The sequence below is a fragment of the Salmo trutta genome, chromosome 3 (genome assembly GCF_901001165.1).
Source record: "Salmo trutta chromosome 3, fSalTru1.1, whole genome shotgun sequence".
Classification (NCBI taxonomy): Eukaryota; Metazoa; Chordata; class Actinopteri; order Salmoniformes; family Salmonidae; genus Salmo; species Salmo trutta.
Window position 1 is genome coordinate 18,548,984 of NC_042959.1, and position 23,562 is coordinate 18,572,545.

General features: G+C 40.7%; 1 protein-coding gene across 6 annotated transcripts in view; it reads left to right on the top strand.

Moving 5' to 3' along the window:
- The first annotated feature begins 2,579 nt into the window (after positions 1-2,579).
- The window catches only part of LOC115169747 (ecto-NOX disulfide-thiol exchanger 2), a 313,601-nt gene continuing 292,618 nt past the window's right edge, over positions 2,580-23,562 (top strand). For 4 of the 6 annotated variants that reach the window (XM_029725696.1, XM_029725689.1, XM_029725666.1 and 1 more), the window contains exons 1-2: positions 2,581-2,776; positions 19,513-19,557. The gene's annotated coding sequence lies outside the window, so the exon portion shown is untranslated. Of the gene's footprint in view, positions 2,777-19,512; positions 19,558-23,562 lie in introns of all 6 variants that reach the window. The other 2 variants (XM_029725675.1, XM_029725682.1) reach the window with 1 other exon arrangement.

The following is a 23,562-nucleotide window of genomic DNA, read 5'->3' on the forward strand; positions in this document are numbered from 1 at the left end:
CGCTCACCACCCTGTGAAGTTCATCATAATTGATTTCATCTGCAGCCTAATAAACTGCATAGTTTCCCGAGTCGTAGTGGGAGGATCACACACCATATCATCGAGTGACTCACAATTTACTTCGATATGATGGAATATCATATCAATATTTGAGCATGAAGGCGTTTCCATCTCCATTTCTCGCATAATTAATTTCACCAACACAAAAAGATCCCACCATGTCTGTCGGCATTTATAAAAAATGTCCGGCATATCCTTTTTCTATCAACTCGGTCTTGACTGTTTTCATGCATCAGGTAATTCATCCTCATTAAATTGTTGGATGGAAACCTGATTGGTGACCAGACATTTTCTTCGGTTTTGCCTGGCATAAACAGAGTAGCCTAACTACATTCATATTATCCATACAAATACAGTTTAGCAATCTGCTACGGATGCATCTTTGCCAGAACATGAGGCTACCTGCTGATTTCATTGATCATTTTTATATTTCAGAAAGACCTAGTTTGGGTGGATTAATTATATAGCCCTACCTGTGGTCGATACTGGCTTTATGATTAAAGATACTGTACACTACATTAACAAAAGTATGTGGACACCTGCTCGTCAAACATCTCATTCCAAAATCATGGGCATTAATATAGCCTCCACTCTTTTGGGAAGGCTTTCCACTAGATTTTGGAACATTGCTGTGGGGACTCGCTTCCATTCAGCCACAACAGCATTAGTGAGGTCGGGCACTGATGATGTTGGGCGATTAGGCCTGGCTCGCAGTCAGCGTTCCAATTTATCCCAAAGGTGTTCGATGGGGTTGAGGTCAGGGCTCTGTGCAGGCCTGTCAAGTTCTTCCACACAGATCTCAACAAACCATTTCTGTATGGATCTCACTTTGTGCATGGGGGCATTGTCATGCTGAAACAGGAAAGGGCCTTCCCCAAACTGATGCCTCAAAGTTGGAGGCACAGAATCGTCTAGAATGTAATTGTATGCTGTAGTTTTAGGATTTCCCTTGACTGGAACTAAGGGGCTTAGCCCGAACCATGAAAAACAGCCCCAGACCATGATTCCGGCTCCATCAAACTTTACAGTTGGCACTATGCATTGGCGCAGGTAGCATTGGTGCAGTTTGGAACTTGGTAGTGAGTGTTGCAACCGAGAACAGACGATTCTTACACGCTATGCACTTCAGCACTCAGCAGTTCTGTTCTGTGGGTTTGTGTGGTCTAACACTTCACAGAAATTGTACAAACTGACTTGTTGGAAAGGTGGCATCCTATGACGGTGCCACATTGAAAGTCACTGAGCTCTTCAGTATGGCCATTCTACTGCCAATGTTTGTCAATGGAGATTGCATAGCTGTGTGCTCGATTTTATACACCTGTCAGCAACGGGTGTGGCTGAAATAGCCAAATCCACTAATTTGAAGGGGTGTCCACATACTTTTGTATATATAGTGTCGCTGTAACATTGCACTACCTTCAATAGTGCCAGTAAACCCAGAGTCACCTCTTCACTGTTGACGTTGAGACTGGTGTTTTGTGGGAAGCTGCCAGTTGAGGACTTGTGAGGCGTCTGTTTCTTACACTAGACACACTAATGTACTTTTCCTCTTGCTCAGTTGTGCCTCCCACTCATCTTTCTATTCTGGTTAGAGCCAGTTTGCGCCGTTCTGTGAAAGGAGTAGTACACAGTGTTGTACGAGATCTTCAGTTTCTTGGCAATTTCTCGCATGGAATAGCTTTCATTTCTCAGAACAAGAATAGACTGACGAGTTTCAGAAGAAAGTGCTATGTTTCTGGCCATTTTGAGCACGTAATCGAACCCACAAGTGCTGATGCTCCAGATACTCAACTAGTCTAAAGAAGGCCAGTTTGATTGCTTCTTTAATTAGGACAACAGTTTTCAGCTGTGCTACAAAAAGATGCCATTACTATTTCTCTTTATAGTGACTTCGTCCCACCTCTGCCAGATAGGCTACCTTGCAAGTGAGGCAAAGCCTTTATATAAGGATTAGGCTAGTTTAATGTTTATTTTCCAAGTCTGTTGTCGCTGGAGATAACACTGAGTGGCCAAATTCAACATCTTTGAATTAATTAATTATATTTTATATCTAGGACATTACCTCTTAGATTGAATGGTCATGACAGATCTAGTTGAATCATTTTTCAAATAGGAAAATAAACCATACAGACAATATTTATGATCAATGCCACCTTTCAGCATGAAAGGGGTGGCAGGTAGCCTAGTGTTGGGTCAGTAACTGAAAGGTTGCTGGATCAAATTCTTGAGCTGACAAGGTAAAAGTCTGTTGTTCTGCCCCTGAACAAAGTAGATAACCCACTATTCTCTGGTAGGCTGTCATTGTAAATAAGAATTTATTCATAACTGATTTACCAGGTTATGTAAAGTTTATATAAAAAATGAAGAGCATGTATTTTCTCTCCACGTGGTTCTCCGACAGAGGGCGCTTTTACGCCTTCGACAGCAACAAGCACGTGTTGTTGTCCTCCGGGTTCCCATAAATCAATTTTGTAGTTTATTTTGGCACTGACTTTAACCCAGAAGTAAAATCTCGCGTAATTTGGTCAGCTGACACACTGCCACTGGACAGGGCCGTTGCCAGTGAGTCGCTTGCATCAAAGATTTTGAACTCTGTGCTGCTTGCATCGTGCTATATCTCTGTGGCGTGCAAAGCTATTAGCTAGTAACAGAGGACATACGAAAGATCCGAGAAAGGGGTGTCGTCTGAAAGCTGGAAACGGCGAAAGAAACTGAAGTAAGGAACCTTTAGTGAACATATATTGTTATCACTATTCCGCTCTTATAGCATTAGCTAGTTAACTTCCGCGTGTGTAGCTAGCTAACGTTAGCTGGCTAGCTAACGTAGGTAAGTCACAAACCCAGCCAACTAACGTTAGCTAGTTAACTAAGTTAATAACTCGCGGAAAGTGTATTTGTTTGGTAGTTAACTAAAAGGCACAGCCCTTGCAATTTTTCTTGCAGTTTGTATCAATTGGGTTATCCGGTTAGCTAGTTATCTAACGTTACCTCACAGATAGCAATAAGGCCGGTTATTTATACAAATCCTTGGTTACCTAGCTACGTAGCTAGCTAACGTTAGCACGAAGACAGTAGCAAACGTTTTGAAACGGAAACCGTTTACTCCAAACGTAAAACGTTTTGCAACGAAAACTACATTTTCTATTGGACAAATTCCGGTAGGCCCCTCCCCGTTTAATTCTGTTTGATTCCGTCTGGTTCTGTATGGTTCCTAGTGAATACCTAGATCGAAAATATACAAGACAACGTCGTCACAAATCTGGGACCAGCGCCCATAGCGATCCTATTCCTAATTCTATACCAGCGTCCTTGCTAACGATTAGTGCCGTTGCTAACTAGCACAGTTGGTCCCTCTGGCATCCCATCCTGCTGGTCCCAGAGCCATGCATTTAGAGAATAGGGCAAAGCTATTTCTGCAATATGATGCATTTACATGACAGTTCAACATTCTAAGGCAGCCATGTTAGCTCCCCATTAACATTACATTGGCAATACTTAAACAATGCGATGTAACAGAATGTCTAGATTTATAACAATATTAAACATTCTGAAAGTTGGCCTAGCTCTCTAAATGTGTCGCTGGCTGATCCCATTGTTGCAAATAGTTCTGGGATATTAGAATCCCGTTGTCTTAACCTTTCTCTTCAACCTAGGTGTATATGCTAGTCTCTACCTGGTTGGTTACTGCTGGCTAGCAAAGAACCCATATGACAGAAAAGTGCTGACAGTGAGGCTTGGTACAGGCTAGTAACGTTACTGCATACCATAATATTGGTTTATGGCTTAGGCTAATGTTACCCCCTGCTGGGATAGAATTTGGTTATTTTGCTAGTTTTGACTGTTTAAAATATTTACCAGTTAGCTACCTAAAGCAAAACAAAGTTAGCTAGCTACGACGTTTCTAACCCATTATCTACTATACCTAGTGTGTATGAGAGACTGAGAAAGAGACAGGGAGACTGTACCAGGAGGACTAACATACAAACTTGTTATTCATGTGGAGGAGAGTTTTTTTTTTTTTGTAACCTAGCAACACAAGAACAGCCCCTTACTCACAGCCATCATCAGTTCAAGGCGGCTAAGAGGAATCACTGTCTGAACAGATTAGTAACTGTGGTCTTTTAATGATTCACGTAAGCCCACGGTGCATCAGAGGTAATGATGATGATCTCTGTGCTCATGAATGTGGGTGTAATCCTGTTTACCACTCCCAGGCCTGATGTTATGTTTCAGATTTTAAGTTTTAATGTCACATGCACAAGTACAGTACAATTCCTTTCTTGCTAGCTCTAAACCCAACAATGCAGTAATCAATATCAATGTAGTACTAAAAATAACACAAGGTAGAACAAAAACACACAATAAATCTAAATATAAAGGACATGAGAAGTAAGTATGCTATATACAGGGCCAGTTCTAATACCATATTTACACAGCAGGGTTACTGGACTGCTAGACCTTGATATGTATAGGGGTAAGCTAACTAGGTATTTGGTATTTTATTAGGATGCCTATTAGGTGTTGCAAAAGCAGCAGCTACTCTTCCTGGGGTCTACACAAAACATGAAACATGACATATTACAGAACATTAATAGATAACTACAGCTCAAGGACAGAACTACATAAATTTAAAAATAGCATATGCAGCCTACATATCAATACATGCACGCAAAGTATCTCGGTCAAATAGGGGAGAGGTGTTGCTGTCTGTTTTTTTTAAACCAGGTTTGCTGTTCATTTGAGCAATATGCGATGGGAGTTCCATGCAATATTGTCTCTAATATTGTACGCTCTCTTGAATTTGTTCTGGATTTGGGGACTGTGAAAAGATCCCTGGTGGCATGTCTGGTGGGGAAAGTGTGTTAGAGCTGTGTGTAATCTGACTATGCAAACAATTTTGAACACATTAATGTTTCTTATAAAAAGAAGTGATGCAGTCACTCTCCTCAACTCTTAGCCAAGAGAGACTGGCATGCATAGTATTTATATTAGCCCTCTGATTACAATGAAGAGAAAGGCGTGCTGCTCTGTTCTGGGCCAGCTGCAGCTTAACTAGGTCTTTCCTTGCAGCACTCGACAACACGACTGGACAATAATCAAGATAGGACAAAACTAAAGCTTGCGGGACTTGCTTTTTGGTATGCGGTGTCATAAAAGCAGAGCATCTCTCTATTACGAACAGCCCTCCCCATCTTTACAACCATTGAATCTATATTTTTTGACCATGACTGTTTACAATTTAAGGTAACACTGTCATTTAGTCTCCTCAACTTGTTCAATAGCCACACCATTCATTACCAGATTCAGCTGAGGTCTAGAACTTAGGGAATGATTTGTACCAAATACAATGCTTTTAGTTTTAGATGTTCAGGACCAGTTTAAGGACAGGTATTTTTGGGAGAACAGATGCATCAGCTAAAGTCTGTGAATCTCAAGGTATTAGGGTAAAATATTAAGACACTTTGAAAGAAAGGCTTGCCTACACAAAAACAACAATGATGAAAATATTAATATTTTCTTATACTTTAGAGAGGAAAATTGACAGTTATGGATGTGACGCTGTGCAAAATGAGTGTTAATATATTAAAGATTTCTTCACCAAATTTCATCATGATACTGTTGTAGTCGTCTGAAAATGCAGTGTACCTCATGAGCCAAGAAATCACCATTAACTTGAATACATATTGCATAGGCTATGCACTCGTGGGTCCCGTGTTAACCAACGAAAAATGCACAAATGTGCTAAAATGCTTTACAATTCTTTATTTGTGAATTTGAGGGTTGCATACCTCAAAGTATATAAATATTAGCATTTTCATAACACTAGAGGAGAATTGGATGTGACATTCTGCATTATGAATGTGACAGGCTCCCAAAAGAGACTGAAATGATGACACTGCACTCTATTTCAAATGTACACAGTTTTAGTTATTTCATTCTAAATCATGAATGACACATGTTTGATACCATTCTGCATTGCGTTCCATATACAGGTTATTTCTCCCCCCCCCCCCCCCCAACCTTTATTTAACCAGGTAGGCTAGTTGAGAACAAGTTCTCATTTGCAACTGCGACCTGGCCAAGATAAAGCAAAGTAGTTCGACACATACAACACAGGAATAAACAACACATTGCTCAGATGGTAGAGCATGGTGTTTGCAACGCCAGGGTTGTGGGTTCGATTCCCACGGGGGGGCAGTACAAAAAAAAAAAATTTGCATGAAATGTATGCATTCACTACTGTAAGTCGCTCTGGATAAGAGCGTCTGCTAAATGACACAAATTTAAAATAAACCAACATACAGTCAATAATACAGCAGAACAAGTCTATATTCAGTATGTGCAAATGTGGTAGGATAAGGGAGGAAAGGCAATAAATAGGCCGTGGTGCCGAAGTAATTACAATATAGCAATTAAACACTGGAATGGTAGATGTGCAAAAGATGAATGTGCAAGTAGAAATACTGGGATGCAAAGGAGCAAGATAAATAAATACAGTATGGGGATGAGGTAGTTGGATGGGCTATTTACAGATGGGCCATCTACAGGTGCAGTGATCTGTGAGCTGCTCTGACAGCTGGTGCTTAAAGCTAGTGAGGGAGATATGAGTCTCCAGCTTCAGTGATTTTTGCAGTTTGTTCCAGTCATTGACAGCAGAGAACTGGAAGGAAAGGCGGCCAAATGAGGAATTGGCTTTGAGGGTGACCAGTGAGATATACCTGCTGGAGCATGTGCTATGGTTGGGTGCTGCTATGGTGACCAGTGAGCTGAGATAAGGCGGGGCTTTACCTAGCAGAGACTTGTAGATGACCTCCTGGAGCCAGTGGGTTTGGTGTCATTGAAGTCGGAAGTTTACATACACCTTAGCCAAATACATTTAAACTCCAGTTTTTCACAATTCCTGATATTTATTCCTAGTAAAAATTCCCTGTCTTAGGTCAGTTAGGATCACCACTTCATTTTAAGAATGTGAAATGTCAGAATAATAGTAGAGAATTATTTATTTCAGCTTTTATTTCTTTCATCACATTCCCAATGGGTCAGAAGTTTACATACACTCAATTAGTATTTGGTAGCATTGCCTTTAAATTGTTTAACTTGGGTCAAATGTTATTGGGTGGCCTTCCACAAGCTTCCCACAATAAGTTGGGTGGATTTTGGCCCATTCCTTCTGACAGAGCTGGTGTAACTGAGTTGGGTTTGTAGGCCTCCTTGCTCGCACATGCTTTTTCAGTTCTGCCCACAAATTTTCTATGGGATTGAGGTCAGGGCTTTGTGATGGCCACTCCAATACCTTGACGTTGTTGTCCTTAAGCCTATGCTTTGGGGTCATTGTCCATTTGGAAGACCCATTTGCAACCAAACTTTAACTTCCTGACTGATGTCTTGAGATGTTGCTTCAATATATCCACAGTTTTCCTAACCTAATGATGCCATCTATTTTGTGAAGTGCACCACTCCCTCCTGCAGCAAAGCACCCTCACAACATGATTCTGCCACCACCGTGCTTCAGGGTTGTGATGTTCTTCGGCTTGCAAGCCTCCCTCTTTTTCCTCCAAACATAATGATGGTCATTATGGCCAAACAATTCTATTTTTGTTTCATCAGACCAGAGGACATTTCTCCAAAAAGTATAATCTTTGTCCCCATGTGCAGTTGCAAACCGTAGTCTGGCTTTTTTATGGCGGTTTTGGAGCAGTGGCTTCTTCCTTGCTGAGCGGCCTTTCAGGTTATGTCGATATAGGACTTGTTTTACTGCGGATATAGATACTTTTGTACCTCTTTCCTCCAGCATCTTCACAAGGTCCTTTGCTCTTGATCTGGGATTGATTTGCACTTTTCACACAAAAGTACATTCATCTGTAGGAGACAGAACGTGTCTCCTTCCTGAGCGGTATGACGGCTGCGTGGTCCCATGGTGTTTATACTCGCATACTATTGTTTGTACAGATGAACGTGGTACCTTCAGGCGTTTGAAAATTGGTCCCAAGGATGAAACAGACTTGTGGAGGTCAACATTTTTTTTCTGAGGTCTTGGCTGATTTCTTTTGATTTTCCCATGATGTCAAGCAAAGAGGCGCTGAGTTTGAAGGTAGGCCTGGAAATACATCCACAGGTACACCTCCAATTGACTCAAATGATGATCAGAAGCTTCTGAAGCCATCACATCATTTTCTGGAATTTTCCAAGCTGTTTAAAGGCACAGTCAACTTAGTGTATGATAACTTCTGACCCACTTGAATTGTGATAGTGTGAATTATAAGTGAAATAATATGTCTGTAAACAATTGTTGGAAAAATTACTTGTCATAAACAAAGTAGATGTCCTAACCGACTTGCCAAAACTATAGTCTGTTAAAGAAAACCCTCAGTTCTATTAGATAAAAGGCATACACATATGTTTTTTTCACAACAGGCTGTGGTCAATAATGTCAAAGGCTGCACTGAAATCTTAACAGTACATTTCCCACAATCGTTTTATTATCAATTTATTTCAACCAATCATCAGACAATTGTCAGTGCAGTACATGTTGAGTGCCCTTCTCTGTAAGCATGCTGAAAGTCTGTTAATTTGTTTACAGAGAAATAGCATTGTATTTGGTGAAGCACATTTTCTTCCAACAGTTTGCTAAGAGCTGGCAGCAAGCTGATAAGTCTGCTGTTAGAACATGTAAAGACCGCTTTACCACTCTTGGGTAGTGGAATGACTTTGGCTTCCCTCCAGGCCTGAGGACAAATACTTCCCTCTAGGCTCAGATGAAAGATATTACAGATAGGAGTGGCTATAGAGTCAGCTACCATCCTCAGTAGTTTTCCCTCTAAGGTATGTCATTATTGATCGATAACAATCATTTCCCCACCTCTCCCACACTAAGTTTACAAAATTATAACTGGCAATGCTTTTCTTTATTAGTTATTTTTATGAGTGAGTTCGATGGCTCACTTAGTTGTTGGCATTTCCTGTCTGTTTGCCCACTTTGCCAATTTAAGTCATTAAAATAATTGGCAACATCAAATGGCTTTGTGATGAATAAGCCATCTGATTTGATTAAAGGCTGAGTTGAATTTGTCTTTCAGCCCATAATTTAATTTAAAGTATTCACGTTTTTTCCATTCTTTATATCATTGATCCTGGCTTCATAATAGTTTTTTTTGTGGAGTTTAGTCACATCATTTCTCAATTTGCAGTAAGTAAGCCAGACTTACTAGCCACTCCTTTTACCCCAACTCTTTCAACCATCATTTTTCAATTCCTCATCAATCCATGGAGCCTTAACAGTTCTAACAGTCAGTTTCTTAACAGGTGCATGTTTATCAATAATGGGAAGAAGCAATTTCATAAATTCATCAAGTGCAGCGTCTGGATGCTCGTTATTAATCACACCAGATCAACATATATTTTTAACATCCTTCACAGCACAATCTTTTGTTTGTTCTCTGATATACTATTTTAGGCCCAGCTTTCGGAACCTTGGCTTTCCTGGATATAGATACTATATTGTGATCACTGCATCCAATGGGTATGGATACAGCTTTAGAACAAAGTTATACAGTATTAGTAAAAATGTGATCCATACATGTGGATGGTCTTGTTCCTGTAGTGTTTGTAAACACCTTGGTAGGTTGATTAATAACCTGAACCAGATTACAGGCACTGGTTACAGTAAGAAGCTTCCTCTTGAGCGTACAGCTTGATGAAAACCAGTCAATATTCAGGTCCCCAAGAAAGTAGACCTCTGTTTTCATCACATACACTATTAAGCATTACACACACATTATTTAGATACTGACTGTTAGCACTTGGTGGCCTATAGCAACACCCTGAAAGAAAAGGCTTTAGATGTGCCAAGTGAACCTGCAACCACAACACTTCAATAGCACTTGACATAAGGTCTTCTCTAAGCATTATAGGGACATGGCTCCAAATTTATACAGTGAGGGGAAAAAAGTATTTGATCCCCTGCTGATTTTGTACGTTTGCCCACTGACAAGGAAATGATCAGTCTATAATTGTAATGGTAGGTTTATTTGAACAGTGAGAGACAGAATAACAACAAAAAAATCCAGAAAAACGCACTTCAAGAATGTTATAAATTGATTTGCATTTTAATGAGGGAAATAAGTATTTGACCCCATTTCAATCAGAAAGATTTCTGGCTCCCAGGTGTCTTTTATACAGGTAACAAGCTGAGATAAGGAGCACACTCTTAAAGGGAGTGCTCCTAATCTCAGCTTGCTACCTGTATTAAAGACACCTGTCCACAGAAGCAATCAATCAATCAGATTCCCAACTCTCCACCATGGCCAAGACCAAAGAGCTCTCCAAGGATGTCAGGGACAAGATTGTAGACCTACACAAGGCTGGAATGGGCTACAAGACCATCGCCAAGCAGCTTGGTGAGAAGGTGACAACATTTGGTGCGATTATTCGCAAATGGAAGAAACACAAAAGAACTGTCAATCTCCCTCGGCCTGGGGCTCCATGCAAGATCTCACCTCGTGGAGTTGCAATGATCATGATGCAATGACAATGACCCAAAACACACGGCCAAGGCAACAAAGGAGTGGGTTATTTGCCCCCACAAGCTTTCTGAGGAACAAATTCTAATAGTCTTTTAAAAAAAACAGACAATAAAGACATCAGCCCCAATTGATTTTTATTTAAGGAATATGTTCCTAAATATTCTCTCACACAGGAGATGTGATTGTATACAAATGTAAGCAAGGTTTAAAATGATTGTTTTAGTCAATCATTATATATTCTATTTCAATTATATATATTTTTCTTAGGCTGGCTTAATTTTGTCATGTCCATTCAATGCAACTGATATCCATGCAACAGAACCAACATTTTTTTTCCTAATTGTCAGATATTTTCAAAAATTGTTTTGTTGGTGACTCTATTACCAATCTTATACTGTGTTATACTGACTGACATTGTAATTGTTTAGTTCAACATAGAAAGGGATAGCTAATTGGCCTAATTGAGTTTCGCAGTGTACTGTTTCAGGCCTCTGACATCTAGCATCAACTAAGGGGTCTGGAGTCTGGACCTCTATAGGGTATTGTCAGTCGTGCTCAATAACAGGGTTCCCCAACTGGTTTTATTTGTCCCCATAAGCTTTCTGAGAAACAAAGAAAAACACAAGGAAATCAGCTCCAAGGGATTTCTATTTAACTTCTTGCGGATCAGTGGGAAGCTACCGTCCCATTTCGACACCTTCCGGTGAAATAGCAGAGTGCCAAATTCAAATTAAATTACTATAAATATTCAACTTTCATGAAATCACAAGTGCAATACATCAAAATAAAGCTTAACTTGTTGCTAATCCAGCTGCCATGTCAGATTTCAAAAAGTCTTTACGGCGAAAGCAAAGCATGCGATAATCTGAGGTAGAGGTCGACCGATTTAATCGGAATGGCCGATTTTCAAGTTTTCATAACAATTGGTAATTGTATTTTTGGACACTGATTTGTCGAATTGTTTTAATTATTTTTTATTTTTTTACCCCTTTATTTAACGAGGCAAGTCAGTTAAGAACACATTCTTATTTTCAATGACGGCCTAGGAACGGTGGGTTAACTGCCTTGTTCAGGGGCAGAACGACAAATTTTTACCTTGTCAGCTCGGGGATTCAATCTTGCAACCTTACGGTTAACTAGTCCAACGCTCTAACCACCTGCTTTACATTGCACTCCACGAGGAGCCTGCCTGTTACGCGAATGCAGTAAGAAGCCAAGGTAAGTTGCTAGCTAGCATTAAACTTATCTTATAAAAAACAATCAATCAATCATAATCACTAGTTAACTACACATGGTTGATGATATTACTAGTTTATCTAGCCTGTCCTGCGGTGCATATAATCGATGCGGTGCGCATTCGTGAAAAAGGACTGTCATTGCTCCAACTTGTACCTAACCATAAACATCAATGTCTTAAAATCAATGCACAAGTATATATTTTTAAACCTGCATATTTAGCTAAAAGAAATCCAGGTTAGCAGGCAATACTAACCAGGTGAAATTGTCACTTCTCTTGCGTTCATTGCACGCAGAGTCAGGGTATGTGCAACAGTTTGGGCCGCCTGGCTCGTTGCGAACTAATTTCCCAAAATTTTACGTAATTATGACATAACATTGAAGGTTGTGCAATGTAACAGGAATATTTAGACTTAGGGATGCCACCCATTAGATAAAATACGGAACGGTTCCGTATTTCACTGAAAGAATAAACGTTTTATTTTTGAGATGATAGTTTCCGGATTCGACCATGTTAATGACCTAAGGCTCGTATTTCTGTGTGTTTGCTCTATCAAATCATAGACTTAATTATAACAGTCTGACTGAGCTGTGGTAGGCACCAGCAGGCTCGTAAGCATTCATTCAAACAGCACTTTTGTGCATTTTGCCAGCAGCTCTTAGTAATGCTTCAAGCATTACGCTGTTTATGACTTCAAGCCTATGAACTCCCAAGATTAGGCTGGTGTAACCGATGTGAAATGGCTCGCTAGTTAGCGGGTGTGCGCTAATAGCGTTTCAAACGTCACTCGCTCTGAGACTTGGAGTAGTTGTTTCCCTTGCTCTGCATGGGTAACGCTGCTTCGAGGGTGGCTGTTGTCGATGTGTTCCTGGTTCGAGCCCAGGTAGGAGCGAGGAGAGGGACGGAAGCTATACTGTAACACTGGCAGTACTAAAGTGCCTATAAGAACATCCAATTGTCAAAGGTATATGAAATACAAATCGTATATAGAGAGAAATAGTTCTATAATTCCTATAATAACTACATCCTAAAACTTCTTACCTGGGAATATTGAAGACTCATTTTAAAAGGAACCACCAGCTTTCATATGTTCTCATGTTCTGAGCAAGGAACTTCAACGTTAGCTTTCTTACATGGCACATATTGCACTTTTACTTTCTTCTCCAACACTTTGTTTTTGCATTATTTAAACCAAATTGAACATGTTTCATTATTTATTTGAGGCTAAATAGATTTTATTGATGTATTATATTAAGTTAAAATAAGTGTTCATTGTAATTGTCATTATTACAAATAAAATAAAAAAATCGGCCGATTACTCTATCGGCTTTTTTTGCCCCCCCCCCCCCCCCCCAAAATAATCGCTATCGGCTTTGAAAAATCATAATCGGTCGACCTCTAATCTGAGGACAGCGCCCAGCACACATGCATAACAAGTCATTTTCAACCAGGGAGTTGCGACACAAGTCAGAAATAGCGATATAATATATGCCTTACCTTTTGAAGTTCTTCTGTTGGCACTCAAAGGTCCCAGTTACATTACAAATAGTCCTTTTATTCGATTAAGTCCTTCTTTATATCCATAAAAACTCAGTTTAGCTGGCGCGCTTCAGTCAATAATCCACTCGGTTTCCCTCCTTCAAAATGCATACAAAATGAATCCCAAACGTTACCAATAAACTTATCCAAACAAGTCAATCAATGTTTAAAATCAAACAATACGTACCCTAATACGCATATAAACGATAAAATTTAAGACGGAGAATCGTTATTGTCTTTACCGGAGATAAACAAAAAGAATGCGCTCTCTCCCCTCTACCTAATTATGGCTCAGCGAACTGGCAAACACTACACTTAGAAAGAATTAGATATATTCTGAACAATAAATTATCAACATTTGATCAAATCTGGCAGCCTTTCCTCTCTTACTTGGACCAGGCGGCGCTGTGGATTTGCACTTTTTAACGCACTCTCAATTGTCATATGGTAATCTACCTTTGGGCAGCATGTGCTGGCCCCGCCACCCGAGCAGTTGGGAGGGGAATAGGGTGGAATAAAGGGGGGTATAAGTGGGGGGGTTACATCAACCCTTTTTTTCTTTCTACCTGTCCTTGTTCTGTATGTTTTGTAATATTTGTTTTGTGCCCAGAACTCTGGGTCTTTTGGTTAATGTCTGTTCTCTTATGTTAAGATAAGAACTGTAAACTTGTCTTTTATACCTATACACCATTCTTGTGTGTTTAATAAAAAAATATTTGAACAAAGTACGCGCTCTCTCGGCCTTGCGCTTGGAAACACTACAGCCAAAATGGGAGCCACTCAGAAAAACTACAACTTCCCCCTCATTTCTCTTTAAACCAGCCTGAAACTCTTTCTAAGGACCGTTGACATCTAGTGGAAGCCCTAGGAACTGTAATTTGGGAGGGTTTCGCCTTTATAATAAAAATGCCAGCCATTGAAATCAGTGGTAGGCTGAATTCCTTTTTTGGGGGGGATGGTTTGTCCTCAGGGTTTCGCCTGCCATTTCAGTTCTGTTATACTCACAGACATTATTTTAACAGTTTTAGAAACTTTTAGTGTTTTCTATCAAAATCTACCAATTATATGCATATCCTAGCTTCTGGGCCTGAATAGCAGGCAGTTTACTTTGGGCACGCTTTTCATCCGGACGTCAAAATACCGCCCCCTATCCCAAAGAAGTTAAGGAATCTGTTCCCAAGTGTTCTCACACATGATCGTATACAAATGTAAGCAAGGTTTAAAATAATTGTTTTAGTCAAACATATCTGTTTGGTCTTCTTGCAATCAATTTGCATTCCACTGAATCTAGTTGATAGTCCCTGGGATAGCGGCTGTTCAGGAGCCTGTTGGTGCCTGAGTTGATCAAATCAAATTTATTTATATAGCCCTTCTTACATCAGCTGATTTCTCAAAGTGCTGTACAGAAACCCAGCCTAAAACCCCAAACAGCAAGCAATGCAGGTGTAGAAGCACGGTGGCTAGGAAAAACTCCCTAGAAAGGCCAAAACCTAGGAAGAAACCTAGAGAGGAACCAGGCTATGAGGGGTGGCCAGTCCTCTTCTGGCTGTGCCGGATGGAGATTATAACAGCACATGCCCTAGATGTTCAAATGTTCATAAATGACCAGCATTGTCAAATAATAATAATCATAGTAGTTGTTGAGGGTGCAACAAGTCAGTAACACGAGTAAGTGTCAGTTGGCTTTTTCATAGCCGATCTTTGAGATATCTCTACTGCTCCTGCTGTCTCTAGTGAGTTGAAAACAGCAGGTCTGGGACAGGTAGCACGTCCGGTGAACAGGTCAGGGTTCCATAGCTGCAGGCAGAAATGTTGGAACTGGAGCAGCAGCACGGCCAGGTGAACTGGGGACAGCAAGGAGTCATCAAGCCAGGTCCTCCAAGAGAAAGAAAGAGAATTAGAGAGAGCATATTTAAATTCACACAGGACACCGGAAAAGACGAGAAATTTTCCAGATGTGACAGACTGACCCTAGCCCCCCGATACATAAACTACTGCAGCATAAATACTAGAGGCTGAGACAGGAGGGGTCAGGATACACTGTAGCCCCATCAGCTGAAACCCCCTGACAGGGCCAAACAGGTAGGATATAACCCCACCCACTTTGCCAAAGCACAGCCTCCACACCACTGGAGGGATATCTCCAACCACCAACATACCATCCCGGGACAAGGCTGAGTATAGCCCACAAAGATCTCCGCCACGGCACAGCCCAAGGGGGGGCGCCAACCCAGACAGGAAGACCACGTCAGTGACTCAACCCACTCAAGTGACGCACCCCTCCCAGGGACGGCATGGAAGAACACCAGTAAGCCAGTGACTCAGCCCCCGTAATAGGGGTAGAGGCAGAGAATCCCAGTGGAAAGAGGGGAAACCGGCCAGGCAGAGACAGCAAGGGCGGTTCGTTGCTCCAGCCTTTCCGTTCACCTTCACACCCCTGGGCCAGACTACACTTAATCATAGGACCTACTGAAGAGATGTGTCTTCAGTAAAGACTTAAAGGTTGAGACTGAGTCTGCGTCTCTCACATGGGTAGGCAGACTATTCCATAAAAATGGAGCTCTATAGGAGAAAGCCCTGCCTCCAGCTGTTTGCTTAGAAATTCTAGGAACAATTAGGAGGCCCGCGTCTTGTGACCGTAGCGTACGTGTAGGTATGTACGGCAGGACCAAATCGGAAAGATAGGTAGGAGCAAGCCCATGTAATGCTTTGTAGGTTAGCAGTAAAACCTTGAAATCAGCCCTTAACAGGAAGCCAGTGTAGGGAGGCTAGCACTGGAGTAATATGATCAAATTCTTTGGTTCTAGTCAGGATTCTAGCAGCCGTATTTAGCACTAACTGAAGTTTATTTAGTGCTTTATCCGGGTAGCCGGAAAGTAGAGCATTGCAGTAGTCCAACCTAGAAGTAACAAAGGCATGGATTAATTTTTCTGTGTCATTTTTGGACAGAAAGTTTCTGATTTTTGCAATGTTACGTAGATGGAAAAAAGCTGTCCTTGAAACAGTCTTGATATGTTCTTCAAAAGAGAGATCAGGGTCCAGAGTAACGCTGAGGTCCTTCACAGTATTATTTGAGACAACTGTACAACCATCCAGATTGTCAGATTCAACAGAAGATCTCTTTGTTTCTTGGGACCTAGAACAAGCATCTCTGTTTTGTCTGAGTTTAAGAGTAGAAAGTTTGCAGCCATCCACTTCCTTATGTCTGAGACACAGGCTTCTAGCGAGGGCAATTTTGGGGCTTCACCATGTTTCATTGAAATGTATTGCTGTGTGTCATCCGCATAGCAGTGAAATTTAACATTATGTTTTCGAATGACATCCCCAAGAGGTAAAATATATAGTGAAAACAATAGTGGTCCTAAAACGGAACCTTGAGGAACACCGAAATTTACAGTTGATTTTTCAGAGGACAAACCATTCACAGAGACAAACTGATATCTTTCCGACAGATAAGACCTAAACCAGGCCAGAACTTGTCCATGTAGACCAATTTGGGTTTCCAATCTCTCCAAAAGAATGTGGTGATCGATGGTATCAAAAGCAGCACTAAGATCTAGGAGCACGAGGACAGACGCAGAACCTCGGTCTGACGTCATTAAAAGGTAATTTACCACCTTCACAAGTGCAGTCTCAGTGCTATGATGATGGGGTCTAAAACCAGACTGAAGCGTTTCGTGTACATTGTTTGTCTTCAGGAAGGCAGTGAGTTGCTGCGCCACAGCTTTTTCTAAAATGTTTTGAGAGGAATGGAAGATTCGATATAGGCCGATTAGTTTTTTTTATCATTTCTGGGTCAAGATTTGGCTTTTTCAAGAGAGGCTTTATTACTGCCACTTTTAGTGAGTTTGGTACACATCCGGTGGATAGAGAGCCGTTTATTATGTTCTACATAGGAGGGCCAAGCACAGAAAGCAGCTCTTTCAGTATTTGGAATAGGGTCCAGTATGCAGCTTGAAGGTTTAGAGGCCATGATTATTTTCATCATTGTGTCAAGAGATATAGTACTAAAGCACTTTAGTGTCTCCCTTGATCCTAGGTCCTGGCAGGGTTGTGCAGACTCAGGACAACGGAGCTTTGGAGGAATACGCAGATTTAAAGAGGAGTCCGTAATTTGCTTTCTAATGATCATGATCTTTTCCTCAAAGAAGTTCATGAATTCATCACTGCTGAAGTGAGAGCCATCCTCTCTTAGGGAATGCTGCTTTTTAATTAACTTTGCGACAGTATCAAAAAGAAATTTCAGATTGTTCTTATTTTCCTCAATTAAGTTGGAAAAATATGATGTTCGAGCAGCAGTGAGGGCTTTCCAAGCTAGTCGGAAGACTTCCAGTTTGGTGTGGCGCCATTTCCGTTCCAATTTTCTGGAAGCTTGCTTCAGAGCTCGTGTATTTTCTGTATACCAGGGAGCTAGTTTCTTATGATAAATGTTTTTAGTTTTTAGGGGTGCAACTGCATCTAGGGTATTGCGCAAGGTTAAATTGAGTTCCTCGGTTAGGTGGTTAACTGATTTTTGTCCTCTGATGTCCTTGGGTAGGCAGAGGGAGTCTGGAAGGGCATCAATGAATCTTTGGGTTGTCTGAGAATTTATAGCACAACTTTTAATGCTTCTTGGTTGGGGTCTGAGCAGATTATTTGTTGCGATTGCGAACGTAATAAAATGGTGGTCCGATAGTCCAGGGTTATGAGGAAAAACATTTAGATCCACAACATTTATTCCATGGGACAAAACTAGGTCCAGAGTATGACTGTGGCAGTGAGTAGGTCCAGAGACATGTTGGACAAAACCCACTGAGTCGATGATGGCTCCGAAAGCCTTTTGGAGTGGGTCTGTGGACTTTTCCATGTGAATATTAAAGTCACCAAAAATTTGAATATTACCTGCGATGACTACAAGGTCCGATAGGAATTCAGGGAACTCGGTGAGGAACACTGCATATGGTCCAGGAGGCCAGTAAACAGTAGCTATAAAAAGTGATTGAGTAGGCTGCATAGATTTCATGACGAGAAGCTCAAAAGACGAAAACGTCGTTGTTGTTTTTTTGGGGGTAAATTTCAATTTGCTATCATAAATGTTAGCAACACCTGCGCGGGGGAAATGGTCACTAGTGTAACCAGGGGGTGAGGCCTCATTTAACACAGTAAATTCATCAGGCTTAAGCCATGTTTCAGTCAGGCCAATCACATCAAGATTATGATCAGTGATTAGTTCATTGACTATAACTGCCTTTGAAGTGAGGGATCTAACATTAAGTAGCCCTATTTTGAGATGTGAGGTATCACAATCTCTTTCAATAATGGCATGGATGGAGGAGGTCTTTATACTAGTGAGATTGCTAGATCGAGGCACAGACACTGTCTCAATGGGGATAGCTGAGCTGACTACACTGACTGCTAGTGGCAGACTCCACTAAGCTGGCAGGCTGGCTAACAGCCTGCTGCCTGGCCTGCACCCTATTTCATTGTGGAGCTGTTGATGCACCGGTACCCCTTTTCCGAGCCTTCCTTTCACACCGCCTGATATAGACGTCCTGGAAGGCAGGGAGCTCGGCACAGTTATGTTTCCTAGAGTTCAGGTGAAATGGATCTAATCACTGGATTGTGATAAGGGTCTCTGGTACTGTGTGTTAGACATGTCTCCGTCGTGGTGCTTAAAGTTGCTTGTAAGAAAAAAACATTGCTACTGATTGTGCCTCATATGGAGGAGAATTTTGTAACCTAGCAACACAAGAAAAGCTCCTTGCTCACAGGCATCAGTTCAAGGCAGTCAAGAGGACTCACTGTCTGAAAGGAAAGGGGATACTTTGTCAGTTGAACAACTGAATGCATTCAACCGAAATGTGTTCCGCATTTAAACCAACCCCTCTGAACAGATGAGCAGCTGTTTACATGCAATCAAATGTGGTCTTTTAATGATTCACGTAAGCCCACATTGCATCAGAAGTAATGATGATGATCGTTGTGCTCATGAATGTGGATGTAATCCTGTTTACCACTCGCAGGCCTGATGTTTTGACTCCTAGAATGGATCTAATCACCAGATTGTGTTGAGGGTTGCTTGTACTGTGTTAGACATGTCTGTCGTAGAGTTGCTTGTAAGAAAAAAACATTGCTGCTGATTGTGCCTTGACTCCTATTTCTTTTTCCCCACAGGGTCACCTCAGAGAGTGTTGTACATCCAAGTGGGTATTTTGTGAGGTGAGTTTTTACATAATTTATAGGGCTTGACATTCACTTTTTTTGCCACTCGTTTTTCAGACAAGTAGGACTGGTTCAAGTCAATTCGTTTTTTTTTATCTCTTACACTATGGGCCAAATATTTTCCTGAAAATTGAGTTTAATGATGCAAGGAACCATTTTACAATATGAAATGCTTTATCATTATTATGCCTATTACCTTACAGAGAATCAGACACTTTTAGGCTAATCTCTACCTTTTGGCTTATTTGCATATTCAAGCCTCTCTCAAATACAACACTGCCATTTTGTCTCTTCTGGAGGATGGCCACCCTTCATGGGCTATAAAATATTGCAAATTTGCAACCAAGTACGTTTTGTCTTTTTATAAAATAATTTCCTCATTCAATGAGTAAGGGATGAAATGGCTAAAGTATGCTACTTCAAAGCAAGGTAAGTAACTAATGCTGAGTTTAGATGGTACGCGTTAGACGGTAGACCACAAACTGGATGTCATTGTTTTCAATGAGAGCACAGCGGTAAATGCCGTTGAGACAGGCCTTCAGCAGCCATGGTAGATGGGACTTGCCGCCAGAGTTCCAATATTTCAACTTTTGCCATCTGCCGTGGCGTTATTTTCTACTGGATGTTGATTTGCACTGTTTGTTTACTGGAATCACCGTAGTAACGCATACCGTTGTGCTGGCTTGCTTTTGCGTCAGTTTTCTTGCTTTCTTGACCCGCTATAAAGAGTGGTATGACGGTTTTTGCGTCCCTCGTCTAAATGCAGCATAAGACATGTTTATCCATAACCTTGTAAATCAAAAATGTTCATGTTTCAGGTGAGATTAATTGACCACATGGGAGATATTTCTCAGTTAGGTTATTTTAAGAATATATTTTAAAGTTCTCAGATTGACATGACCAATGTTGAATAGACGCGAATCCCTGCTTTCTAACGGTGTCAGATTTATTTCTCAGCTCCCAATAGAGGTGCCGGGGAGACCGTTTTACAACCAGAGTAGGCAACGCGTTGGTTTATTAACGTACTCCAACTGGGTGTCTCCGTTTGCGATTATGCCTGTGGAAAGTTTTTAGGACATGCCAATTACATTCATATATGATAGTGTAGCCTGGCTAGTTATTATGTGTTGAATTTGCTATCAGTAGGTTAAAACTTTGAGGCCCTCAGTCCATTGTGTGAAAAAAATGCCAAAGTCTCACTTTTGTCCAGGGAAATAAAATCTACTCATCCAGCATATAAAAATGAACCAGTTTTAATATCAAGTACCTCTATGAAAAATGGCACTAGGGGCCTCCTTAAGGATCTGACCCTTTTTTTTCAATTTTCGCCTAAAGTGACACCCAAATCTAACTGCCTGTAGCTCAGGACCTGAAGCAAGGATATGCATATTCTTGATACCATTTGAAAGGAAACATGTTGAAGTTTGTGGAAATGTGAAATTAATGTAGTAGAATATAACACGTTCGATCTGGTAAAAGATAATACAAAGAAAAAAATGCATTTTTTAGTACCATCTTTGAAATGCAAGAGACAGGCCATAATGTATTATTCCAGCTCAGGTGCAATTTCGATTTTGACCACTAGATGGCAGCAGTGTATGTGCAAAGTTTTAGACTGTTCAAAATGTTGTATCAAGACTGCCCAAATGTGCCTAATTGGTTTATTAATACATTTTTAAGTTCATAATTGTGCACTCTCCTCAAACAACAGCATGGCATTATTTCACTGTAATAGCTACTGTAAATTGGACAGTGCAGTTAGATTAACAAGAATTTAAGCTTTCTGGCCATATCAGATATGCCTATGTGCTAGGATTTTTTGTTTGTTACTTACAACCTCATGCTAATCACATTAGCCCGTTATCTCAACTGTCCCACCGGGGGGGGACCGATCCCGTAGAGGTAAATGGATTTCTCTTCTTCCATTTATTTTTATCTTAAACTCTCAATGCAGTGCACTCATATTGGTCTCTGAGAGCTCAATGCCGACTCCAGTGGGCTATATTATTGAACAGAACAGCAATTTATGACACCGTAATATGGATAATTGGGTAATTGTTAAGGTAATAATTGAGTCAATATATCATGATATACATTTTTGTCCATTTCGCCCAGCTCCAGGGTAAAATGCCTTGGTAAAGGGGTTGAGGGGATTCAGTCTGTATTAAGCTGCGTACACGGCGTCAGTGGCTAATGTCCATACTTTTCTTTCCCCCCCAACCCTCCATCTGCCAGAGAATCAGCGTTTATGTCAGGAAAATGTGCAGCCTGACATTAGACTGGTAGCATTTGAATTTAATGGACTGATATGCATTGGGTGCGTAACCTGATTAGGGCGTCCACCCACGTTGCTCAGAATTACAGAAATCACATTTTAGATTATGGTAATTCATATTAACAGAACAATCAACTTGAGGCCATAGGCTACACACGAATGTTCATTCCATAATGCAATTAGTGAGAAAACCCTGTTGTCAAAAGCGCACTGCACATGCAAGGTTTCATATGACAGAGATGAAAATATCCGTTAGAAATGTAGAAAGAGGGGAGATCTAATGATGCAACAACTAGCATGGGTTGCTAATATGACTAGGATTGTGCCTTTGCTTACTAGACAATGAAAAAAAAAAAGTTCATTTGGAAACCAGTAGAACATGAGAGAAATAGGCTACTGGTTTCAATTGCATATTGAATGTCTTTATAAATAATTGCCTCCACGTTTCTATGGTTGTATTTTACTTTGAAGCAAGACATGCCTCATAATATGAATTAAAACATTCATGTTTCATTATGTTTTCAAAATGCATACTGCCTCCAGCTAATTGCAAAGGGGCGTGTGACACGCTGAAGCCTACCGTTGCCTGTATGCACTTGAATGGCGAATTGAATACCAATTGAGAAATTAAAATGGTAGCTCTTTTTAATCGTGGCCATGAACTGTTTTTAACACGTGATTGCATTTAGAATTGTTATGCAATGACTGGACTTATAAAATAACCTTTCACTACAGCGGCAACAAATGAGCTGTTTGAGAAGCTGTAGCAGCAGCTCTCGAACTGTGACAGATTTTCCGCTCATAGACTCTATCTATATGCTGTACGCATGTGATAAACATAACTAACGAAAATACACACGCGCCAATTTAATTCCACTTAATTATGCAAATTAGCTTATAGACTGTTAAGCATAACCTGTCAAATGTATTTCCATCAATGATAAAGCAATATCTTGTAATGCGATTTATTTATTTTTCTTCTCCTGGACTATTGGCCAGTGACAGTTTTATTGGCTTTTTTATTTTTTTGGATTTGCCAAAATCTGGCTATTACCGGCTAACGGAAACCCTGCTGAGGATAAATATAATCCTTCCTTTTGACGTCCAGCTGGTAAAGAAATCAATGGAGCACACTATTGGTTAGTGCTTTGCGTGGGAGGTGTTTGTGTGGGCGTAATACTAAACAGTTCCTGACTGTAAAAAAAGAGCGTAGCCTACACCACACTGTGTGAAGAAAATGAAAGTCATTTTTTTCTTAGAATAAACTTTGACAGCCTCATTTGCATTAGCAAAGATGTTTACAATTTATTCTTAAATTATTGCTACACCACATGCTCAAAAAAGCAATTTCTGGGTTTTGTAGTGTAAACCTTCCCATAGTGGCTAGTAGATTAATCAGCTATTAGGGTAGCAGTGCCAGCTTAAATTGATGGCGCAGCAGCAGAAGAAGCAAGCAACCCATCCGTAATATGACACATTTTGGATGTGTGTGGAAACATAAAGGACTTGAAAGCAGTGGGCTTTTAGATGACACTTGTGTAAATGCCTGGAAGATGAGCCTTTGATGGGGACACCAAAGTGGAAAGCTCGCCTCCAGATGGAAATGCGTTTGGATCATTACCCAAGCAGCTCCGCAAAGACTTTCATCTGCAGCAGTGCTCATAAGGTGAATTTCTCCTGAAATCGCCCGTCTTTGGTGAGATTTGAGGGATTAGTAGCTTATTACT